Raw genomic sequence first — 11,437 nt, 5'->3', positions numbered from 1 at the left:
TAGATAGAGTAGACAGACGGTATCTTTTTCTCAGGGTTGAAATGTCTCATACCGGGGGACATGCATTTAAGGTGAGAGGGGGGTAAGTTCCAAGGAGATGTTCGGGGCAAGTTTTTTACACAGAGAGCGGTGGATGCCTGGAATGCGCTGCCAGGGGTGGTGGTGGAGGCAGATTCGATAGAGGTATTTAAAAGGCATATGAATATGCAGAGAATGGAGGGATTTGCACCATGTGCAGGCAGAAAGAATTAGGTGAAATTAGTTTCATTAGTTTGGCAAAACATCGTGGGCTGAAGGGCCTGTTCCTGTGCTGTACTGTTCTATGTTCTATGTTCTACATTCTAAGTCCTAACCACTTCCATCCCCTCAGTGGGCAGCAGGTTTCAGGTTATTGCCACTGGCTACGTAACAAAAGATTTCTTCCTCGTGTTCCCACCTCCCCTTTATCCCGTGGCCAAGGGGAACAGCATTTCCTTGTCAACCTGACTTTGTACACCTCAAGGTCAGTCACAGCCTTCCCAAAGCGCGGCAGCCAGAACTGAACGCAGTGAAGTAAGCTGCAGAGAAAGTGAAGGAGCGCTGGATCGGACAAAGGGACTACCTCTGATAGGATGAGGCCATAGTTTCCGTGGTAACAAACTAATCATTTTTAAGTGATGTTGGCATCACATTTTTTTAATATATATTCCAGCATGATCCCCACCACCAATGACAGGCCAACAGGTCTGTAGTTCTCCGTTATTCCTCTCCTTTCATTCTAGGGGTAACATTTGCTTCCCTCCAAACTTCAGGAACCATTCCAGAATCCATAGAACTTGGGAAGGCAACAACCAGAGATCCAATATCTTCATTGCCATCTCCTCCAACCCTCTGGGATGTAGATTATCAGGTCCATGGGGTTTATCCATATTCAGGCCTATCAACATTTCCAGAATTATTTCCACTGATACTAACTTCTGTTAGTTCCTCAGTTGCGGTAGATCCTTGTGAATCCTGGGAGGTTTTTTTTGTGGCTTCTTCCATGAGGACAGACAGAAAGTCTTTCTCTAATTCCGTATCCCCATTATAAATTCTCTGTCTCTGTCTCACATTTACCCTTGTAGTCTTTTTCCGTCCACGCACCCATACAAGCTCACGCAGTCTGGTTTTTATGTTTCTTACCAGTTTACTTTCATTTTCACTGTCTTTCTAAGGTGGGTAAATTGCACCTAATTTTGGTGGGGGAGCATTTAGAAGACAGTGATCACAACATATGAGACTTCAGTTAGTTATAGAAATAGAGTACAATCAAAGGTAAAAATAATTAATTGGAGGAAGGCCACTTTTGAAAGGATGAGCATGGAACTGGCTCATCTAAACTGTCATGAAACAATGATCTGCCTTTCAGGATGAAATGGTTCAAGTACAGTCAAGGCACATTCCTGTGAGGAACAAACGGACAACAAATCCAGATTACCCTGCATGATGAAAATGGTACAAAGGAAAATAAAGAGGGTGTCAGGTTGTAAACAATAGTGAGAACCAGGCTGGTTATAAAAGAATCAGAGGGGAAGTGAAAATTGAAATAAGAGAAGCAAAGAATGCGGATGTGAAAAGATCAGCTGACAGCTGAAGTGAGATTCCAAAACTGATCCTAGGCATATGAACAGGAAAGGGAGGCGTGGACAGTAAAAAGCAGAGGAGTGGGGCCCATTAAGGACAAATTCGGAACTTTCACAAGGATGTTGAGGACACTGTTGAGGTACTAAATGAATACCTTGCATCTATCTTCAGCAGGGTAGAAGGTACTTTCAGGTTAAAAGTGAAGGAGGAGATACTAAACGTGTTAAACACTGATAGTATGCGGGTATTATAAAAGCTGGATGAAGTTAATGTCACCAGGAGCAGATGGGATGCATCCTAGGATTTTGAGAGAAATGTGGGAGGAAATTGTGGGAGTGCTGACAACAATCTTTCATTGAACTTCAATCCTGGTCCAATCTGGGGGCATTCCCACTTTGTTCCGCTGGACTCTGCTCTGATCTGTTCTGGGGCATTTCTGGTCTCGTCAACTCCTTGTCTGTTCCTGGTCTGGAGTTCTCTTGGTCTGATCAGGATTCCTCCTCTTTTGGTCTAATCACTCCTAACCTAACCTGCTCTGGGGACAACAACTCTTTGGCAATCTTTCTCCATCATTGAAATCTCTCATCCATGAAAGCACATTAGTAAATCTCCTCCACAGTTTCTCTGCATCCTTCCTAATGTGTGATGTCCAAAACTGTCCAAGATACTCCAGTGGAGACCTAATCCCTAATTTATAAAGGTGACCCAAGCTTCGTTGCTTTTGAATTTTTATCTATTTATAGTCATGGATTTGGTATCCTTTTTTTTATCAGCGTTATCACACACTCATCAGATTTCCCCTTTCCTAGATGACCTTGAAAATTGTACTCATTTGTAGTTCAACAATATATCACGTTTGGAAAGAGTAAAGTTATAGATGTTGAGGTTTGAGATGCCACAGAGGGAAGCAGGTGAATTCAGAGGCAAGCACCAGTTTAGGAGTGTGTGCACTCCCTATCCAAATATAAATCTGCGTGTGGCTCACTTAGGTGAGGTTTGAAGGGCGGCACAACATGGTGGGCCGAAGGACCTGTATTGTGCTGTATTGTTCTATGGTTCTATGGTTCTGTTCCAGTACAAGGAGCAGAGTATCAGAAGCTGCCCATACCCATATCTGGCAACTGCTCTGCCTAAAACCACAAGAAACTAGAGAGTTGTGGACACAGCTCAGCACATCACGGAAACCAGCCTCCCCTCCACGGACTCTTTCTACACTTCTCTCTGCCTTGGTAAAGCAGCCAACATAATCAAAGACCCCACCCACCCCAGACATTCTCTCTTCTTCTCCCTCCCCTTGGGGAGAAGATACAAAAGCCTGAAAGTGCATACGACCAGGTTCAAGGACAGCTTCTATCCCACTGTTATAAGACTATTGAATGCTCCCCTAGTATGACAAGATGCTCTCTTGACCTCACAATCTTCCTCATTATGGCCTTGCACCTTATTGTCTGCCTGCACTGCACTTTCTCTGCAGCTGTTACACTTTATTCTGCATTCTGTTATTGTTTTCCCTTGTACTTCCTCAATGCACTGACGTGGTGAAATGATCTGTATGGATGGCTTGCAAGACAATTCTTTGACTGTACTTCGGTGCATGTGACAATAATAAACCAATTTACCAATTTATGTGACAACTAACGCACAGAGCAGCCGTCATAGAGTTCGAGTTGCAATCCATCATGACCACTGCCACTGGCAAAGCCCGACTAGGGTCACAGATACAGCATGCTGAACCTCAGCCACCCATTTGCACTAATCCTACCCTCACCCACTTTATTCTGCCCACCTTCCCATCAACTTCCCCTACACCCTACCACTCACATAACCAGACTGAAATCTGACCCCTGCTGTGAAACTTCCTCATGGTTGCATGAATCATATGCCAAGACCTGAGGCCATTCAACTGCTGTACCTGCACTGATTGAGGAATTGATCCAATAGGATCAATTCCATGCCCTTCCCCTCAGCCCTGGAATTGTCTTGGTTAAAAGTATTTCTCCAGTGCCATTCTGAAAGGTTCAGTGGAATCTTCTATCACTTCTAAAGGTGGAACATTCCAGAGCATAACACAATGCACCTAAAAATCCCCTACATTTTGCCTTGGGTTCTTTTGCCAATTAGCTTAATCAGGATACTGATTTTCTGCTTGACAATGAGTCAGTGCCTGGGGAGAACACAGCTGAGGTGAGCAGCTTTGTTATGGCAGGGTTTGTTGGAACCTAAAATCCTCGACCAAAAACCACGCAAATGTTACTAGATTTTGAAAAGAATGAGGATAAAGTGTTGGGAAAGATAAAGATTTGATCAGATCCAAGGGCAGACGACTGCGATTGTGGAGAGCAGCTTCAGACCACACAACGGTGGTAAAACCATGTGAAAAGCGGTGCAAGGAAAATGAGGGAATGGAACAGAAAGGTTTGCATTTTTATAGCGCCTTTCATAACCTCACTGTGCCTGAGCGCATAATTGTAAATGAAATCACTTTGAAGTGTGGTTACTGCTGTGATGTAGGTAACAGAACAGCTGGTGAGCACACAGTAAGCTCCCTTGGACAGAGGAGGTGAAGGAGAAAGTGCAGGGGTACGAGGTCCCCAGACAGAGTGAACAGTGAGGACCCGTTGTGTAGTTTGAACATGATTGGCGATTAGGCACACCCTAATGCCTTGTATATGACTCACTGAAAGTTAACATCCAGGACAGGAAGCAACTAGGAAGCCCAATGTCGTGTTGGCCTTGATTGCAAGGGGATTTGTGTACGAGAGAAGAGATCTCCTGCTCCAGTTAGATCTGGGGATCTGGGGAGTTCCGGGGATCTGACGAGACCACGTCCGGAATACCCGGTGCACAGGTCTGATATCTGGCTTAAGGAAGGATAGTTCTGAAAGAGATAGTGCAGCAAGATTTCTGCTGGTTTGTTGTATCTTTTTCCCAGGGTCAAAATATATAATACTTGAGGGCATGTATTTAAGGTTCAAAGGAGATGTATGAGGCAAGTTTTTTAACACAGAGAGTGGTGGGTGCCTGGAATGTGCTCCCAGGGGCAGTGGTGAAGGCAGATACGAGACAGGTAGAGACACAAAAAATTCTGCAGATGCTGGAATCTGGAGCAATACACAAAAAGTGCCGGAGGAACTCAGCAGGTCAGGCAGCATCTGTGGAGGGAAATAAACAGTCGACGTTTCAGGCTTTATCAGGACTGGAAAGGAAGAGGGCAGAAGCCAGAACAAGAAGATGGGGGGGGAGGGGGAGGAGCACACGCAGGCAGGTGAGAGGTGAGTTCAGGTGATAGGTGAGTTCAGGTGAGGGGGGAAGGTAGGTGGGTGGGGGGGGAGGGAGAAGATGTAATAAGCTGAGAGGTGATAGGTAGAAGAGGCAAAGAGCTGAAGAAGAAGGAATCCGGTAGGAGAGGGCAGTGGACCATGGAATAAAGGATGGGGGAGGGCTGGAGAGGAGATGGGCAGGTCATCAAGGTGGGGGAAGGGAGCCTCAGGAATAAGGGAAGACAAAGGAGTTGGGGGGGGGGGGAGAAAAAGAAGGGGAGGGGTTACCAGAAGTTGGAGAAATCGATGTTGAGGCCATCAGGTTGAGACTCCCAAGCCGGAATATGAGGTGTTGTTCCTCCAACATGCGTCTGGCTCTCAGATAGGTACATGGATGTGCAGAGAATGGAGGGATATGGACCTTGTGTAGGCAGAAGGGATTAGCTTAGTTTGGCATTGAGTTACTAGTTTAATTAGTTCAGTACAACATCGTGGACCGAAGGGCCTGTTCCTGTGCTGTACTGTTCCATGTTCTATGTTCTATTTTCTATGAGGAGACATTAGGCAGACCAATCCCAAACTCTCCAGAGCTTTGCAGAATGAGAAGCGATCGTAATGAAACAAAATTCTTGCAGGGTTTGGCAGGGTAGATGCGGAGTTAATGTTTTCCCTGGCTGGTGAGTCTAAAACTAGGGGCCTCAGTCTCAAAATAAGGCATCAGCCATTCACTCTGTGAAATTTCTTCACTCAGAGGGTAGTGAACCTTTGGAAGTCTCCCTACCAAAGCAGGCAAAGGTTGCTGAGAATACTTATAAATGAGATTGATGGATTTTTTAGATATTAAGGGAATCGAGGGATATGAGGTTAGTGACACTGACGTAGAAGATCAACTATGATCCCATTGAATAGCACAGCAGGCACAAGGGGTGAATGGCCCAGAGTCCTCGGGTCACACAACACAGAAACAGGCCCTACAGCCCAACATCATGCTGACCAAGATGCCCATCTAATGTAGTCCCATTTGCCTGCGTTTGGCCCATATCCCTCTAAACCTTTCCTTTCCAAGTACCTGTCCAAGTGTGTTCGTAGCAGAGGTCCCCAAGCTCAGCAGCACAAACTAAATGACGGAAGAACAAGTTCTTATCTAGAGAGGGTGGTGGGGTCTGGATGTCAGTGTAAGAGGCAGAAACCCTCGCCACATTTACACCGTCCATGGAGGTGTACTGGGAGGGCTCTGACCTGCAGATCCACCGACCCAGTGCTGGAGGGTGGGATTAGGCTGGGGAGTTTTTCCCAACTGGCAGAGAACATGATGGCCCGAATGAACTCCTGAAATACAAGTTTTCTATAATTCACTGTGGGATGGATAGCCTCTCTCTGATGGGCATACTGCTTGTCGATGGATGAATTCGTGCGGAATGCCAGGTCTGACTCCACTACACTTCCCACTGCCTTGGGAAAGTAGCCAAGGGTTCCTTCCCACCCTGGACAATCTCTTCTCCCCCCTCCCACCGGGCAGAAGACACAAAAGCCTGAGAACACGTACCACCAGGCTCAAGGGCAGCTTCTATCCCGCTGTTGTAAGACTCATGAATGGACCTCTAATATGATGAAGACGAGCTCTTGACCTCATCATCTCCCTCGTCATGGCCCTTGCACTTTGTCTACATGCACTGCATTTTCCCTGTAACTAACACTATATTCTGCATTCTGTTTTCTTTTTTACTACCCAGATGTACTTATGTATGAAATAATCTGTCTGGATGGCATCCAAAGAAAAGCTTTTCATTTTATCTCGGCACATGTGACAATAATAAACCAATTACTAATTACACCTGAGGATTTGATTTACATTCACCTGAGAAAGCAGGTTAAATGGTTCACCTGACAGGCTCTCACACTGCAATTCTCCCTCTGCACTGTACTGGAGTCGGACAGAATTTTTGTGGACTGGGGCTTGAAATGGGGCGAGAGGTGAGAGCACTGTCCACGGATCCACAGAACACAAAGAGGTAGCACGGTGATGAAGCTAGTGAACCTACTGCCTCACAGATCCAGGGACCCGTGTCCAATCCCGATCCCTGGTGCTGTCTGTTTAGAGTTTGCACATTCTCCCTAAGTTGATGCGGTTTCCTCCCACATCCCAAACCTATCCTGGTTCGGTAGGCTACTGTAGTGTGGGTGGGTTGCAGGAGAAGTGGGGGGAGTTGTTGGGCGCGTGATAGGTTACAGGGGAATGGGGATTGTTTAGGGTCAGCATAGAATAAATGACACCCTTCTACATCATTAGGAAATATTTCGCTTGATCGTATTGTGTTGATTTGTTCTGGATATCATGTGGCTTCTTTCAGTTTCATTCTAATTCTTCTACTCACCTAATGTCTGGTGCAACCCCCCATTCCTGCAAACTTAAACCTTTCAATGTTTGTGCACATTGTTACTGGACTATTTCCCTTTCTGCTTGTTACTGGGCTAAATTCCTTTCTACCTTGTGCAAATGCATATTAAACCCTGTCTCTAACTTTACGAACTGGATACGAACTGTCTCTTCCATTCAGCCCTTTACCACGTTCTCCTTCTGCCTTGGAGCATAGATGGTCACAGACTTTTCCCCAGGGTAAAACTAGAGGGCATGGGTTTAAAGTGAGAGGGGAAAGATTTAAAAGGGGCCTGAGGGGAAACTTCTTCACGTGGATGGTGGTGGGTGTGTGGAACGAGCTGCCCGATCCAGTGGCAGAGGCGGGTACAATTACAGCATTTGGACAGGTATGTTAATAAGAAAGGTTTAGAGGGATATGGGCTAAACACAGGCAAATGGGACTAGCTCAGGCAACTTGGTCAACACAGATGAGTTGGGCCGAAGGGCCTGCTTCCTTGCTGTATAACTCTCTTGTTATTTTCACCTCCTTCTCTCCCACCCTTCTCACCTGATGCTGGATATAGGGAGTCCAGTTAGCCCACCTTGCATCGTTGTCAGCACTTGAACACTGTCCAAGTAATCTTGCATTCTAACCCTTTGGTGAATGCTAACTTTGCTCTTCTGTATATATCCCATTTCCTTTGAAAGTTGCTACTGACTGTTTTCCCACTGCCCTTTAAGACAGCGTCCAGCTTGGAACAGCTCACTGTGTGTTAGAAGCCCCTCTTCTCCCTTTTTATTGTCCTCCTAACTTCCCAAGTGCGGCTGCCCTTGTTTGAGTGGTTCACCCCATCCCCAGTTCTCCCCCACACAGTCGCCCTCTGTTGCGTCAGGAATGTGTACCGCCGTGCTGAGCTTCCCTGCACTGAAACCCTTCATGGGAATGTCGTGGGAAGTGAAAGAGAACTGCCAAAGTCAACAACAGGGTCCTGGTTCACATCCCCCTGCACAGAGGAGAGCTTTGAGTGCTGCTTCTTCTCAACACATGAGTTGTTGGGGGATGGTGACAGAGCGGGCGATTCACAGAGAGCTGAAGGATTCAGCACTGACCTCAGCCCCAGAGCCAACAGCCAGACACCATATCACTGGCTGTGGAGGGAAATGCACAGTCGACGCTTTGGGTTGAGACTCTTCATCCGGACTGGAGGATAGAGGGGAGATGGTGCATTGTGAACGGTCATGGCTGTCACGTGACACCACTGATCACCCTGTCGAAAGACACCACTGTTATTCAAGGTCTGGCCCCACCCATCCATAAGTCCACACTTGACCATTGGCCTCTGTAAACACCTTTGTACCTGGTCCTGGGTTACTGGCTTGTTTGAACTGCCTGGGCTGGACCACCCAGCCCTCCAGCACTATAAAGAGTGCCACATGTGCATGGTTCACTCTCTTTTGACTGCTCCAGGAATCGTGAGACAACGCTGAAGAGACCATTGGTGAGAGTGTGCACTTCCATAAGGGTCAGGAGCACCCTAAGTAGATTCCCGGTAGCGTAGAGCCATGTCTGCACTGAGTCAAGGGGTGGCAGGCATCGTATTGTTTCTTCCTTGATTGTTTGTACCCAAGTTTGTTGTTTGTGTGTGTGTGTGTGTGTGTGTGTGTGTGTGTGTGTGTGTGTGTGCGCGCGCGCGCGTGCATCTTACCCTTGTTGCGATTCCCCCCCACGTTCGTGATCACCAGTGTGCGTGTGTGTATGTATGCGTTTGTTCCCGTTTATCTTGGGTTCCCGCTTTTGTCTTTTATAAATAAATCATTTTAACTCCAAAGACTGTGTCCAGAGTCCTTGTCCCTCGAGACCCTCAAACTTGTCTTACAACAGATGGTCAGTATGAAGAGGTGAGGGGAAGGGGCGGGGCAGGAGCTGGCAGGCGATAGGTGGATCCAGGTGAGGAGGGGTGATAGGCGGATGGAGGAGGGGAGGGTGGGGACAGCAGCAGAGGCTGCGAGGTGAAAAGTGGAGGTGACAAAGGGCTGCAGATGATGGGTACCTGATAGGAGAGGAAGGTGGGGCATGGAACCAAGGGACGGAGGTGGGGAGGGCAGATGGGACCAGTGGGGGAGGGCACCCAGTGGGAGAAGTGTGTGGGTGAACCCACTCCATCTGCGCTACACCTGTCGACTGTCATTTCCCTCCACAGGGAGCTTGGGATCCAAGTCCATAGATCCCTGAAAGAAGGTGTAGGAATGCTGGCCTTTGTTAGTCAAGGCATTGAGTTCAAGAGTCAGGAAGTTATGTTGCAGATTTACAAAGCTCTGGTTAGGCCTCATCTGGAGTATTGCATTCACTTCTGATTGCCCCATTACAGGAAGGATGTGGAGGCTTTGGAGAGGGTGCAGAAGAGGTTTACCAGGATGCTGCCTGGATTAGAGAGTATGTGCTATGAGGGGAGGTTGGACAAACTTGGGTTAGAACACAGAACAGCACAGCACATAAAAGGCCCTTCAGCCCATAATGTTGTGCTGACATAGTTAATCCCTCCTACCTACAGAACGCCCATATCCCTCCATTTTCCCCTCATTCATGTGCCCATCCAAGCCCCTCTTAAAAGCCCCCAATGAATTTGCCTCCATCACCCATTCAGGCAATGCATTCCAGGCATCCACAACTCTCTGAGTGAAAAACATGCCCCTCATGTCTCTTCTGAACCTACCCCCTCGCACCTTAAATGCATGCCCTTTTTGTTTTGTCTGGAGCAGCAAAGGCGGAGGGGAGACCTGATCAAAGTTCTTCAGATTATGAGAGGCACAGATAGAGTAGCCAGCTGATATCATCTTCCCAGGGTTGAAATATCTAATACTAGAAGGCATGCATTTAAGAGGGGGAAAGGAGATGTGCAGGTTAAGTTTGTTGCACAGGGAGCGGTGGGTGCCTGGAATGTGCTGGCAGGGGTGGTGGTGGAGGCAGATACAATAGAGGGGTTTAAGTGGCTCTTAGACAGGCAGATGAGCGTGCAGAGAACGGAGGGATATGGACCACGTGCAGGCAGAAGGGGTTCGGTATCATTAGCTTAATTAGTTCAGCACAACATCGTGGGCCGAAGGGCCTGTTCCTGTGCTGTACTGTTTCTATGTTCTATGTTCCATGCTGCCTGACCCACTGAGTTCCTGACTGATCGTTGCCCCAGATTCCAGCACCTGGTAAATTGGTTTATTATTGTCACATGCACCAAGTCAAGTCAAAAACTTGTCTTGCATGCTGTCCATACAAGTCAGTTCATATTGAACTGATAACAGTGCACTGAGGTAGTACAAGGTAAAACAATAACACAATGCAGAATAAAGTGTAACAGCTACAGAGAAAGTGCAGTGCAGGCAGACAATAAGGTTCAAGGTCATAACAAGGTAGATTGTGAGGTCAAGAGTCCATCTTATTGTACTAGGGAACCGTTCAATAGTCTTATAACAGCGGGGTAGAAGCTGTCCTTGAGCCTGGTGGTACGTTCTTTCAGGCTTTTGTATCTTCTGCCCGATGGGAGAGGGAGAAGATAGAATATCCAGGGTGGGTGGGGTTTTTGATTATATTGTCTGCTTTACCGAGGCAGCGAGGTGTAGTCAGAGTCCATGGAGGGGAGGCTGGTGTCCGTGATGTGCTGAGCTGTGTCCACAACTCTCTGCAGTTTCTTGCAGTCGCGGGCAGGGCAGTTGCCGTCCCAAGCCGTGATGCTTTCTATGGTGCATGGATAAGAGGAGATCTGCGGTCTCTTGTGTCTACAATATCACTGCCTGTTCACTGCAGGGTTACTGCAGGTCTGTGGTTGGGGAGAGCAGAGATAGACGTTTGTACTGAGAATTCCTCGAGAATCTCCTCACTATTGAGCTCAGGAGCCTTGGTACCTGCTGCAGGGCTCACACCCAATGGAAAACTTAAAGGGCCTTCTCCAATCCCTGATCAGAAATCTCCACAAAACCGACTGAGTCAGGGAGGTGGTCGGCGCTTCGGGTAGAGACCCTGTATCAGCGTCTATATATCAGCCTCCATATCCTGTGCTCCAGATTTCCAACTTGTAACACTATATTCTGCATTCTCTGTTCATTTTTACTACCTCGATGTACTTATGTACGGAATGATCTGTCTGGATGGCACCTAAAATAAAATCTTTTCACTGTATCTCGATTCAATATCTGTATCAGCGATGTCCACAGTTGACAAGGA

Source organism: Pristis pectinata, chromosome 35 (genome assembly GCF_009764475.1).
Source record: "Pristis pectinata isolate sPriPec2 chromosome 35, sPriPec2.1.pri, whole genome shotgun sequence".
NCBI lineage: Eukaryota > Metazoa > Chordata > Chondrichthyes > Rhinopristiformes > Pristidae > Pristis > Pristis pectinata.
This window is presented reverse-complemented; position numbering follows the sequence as displayed.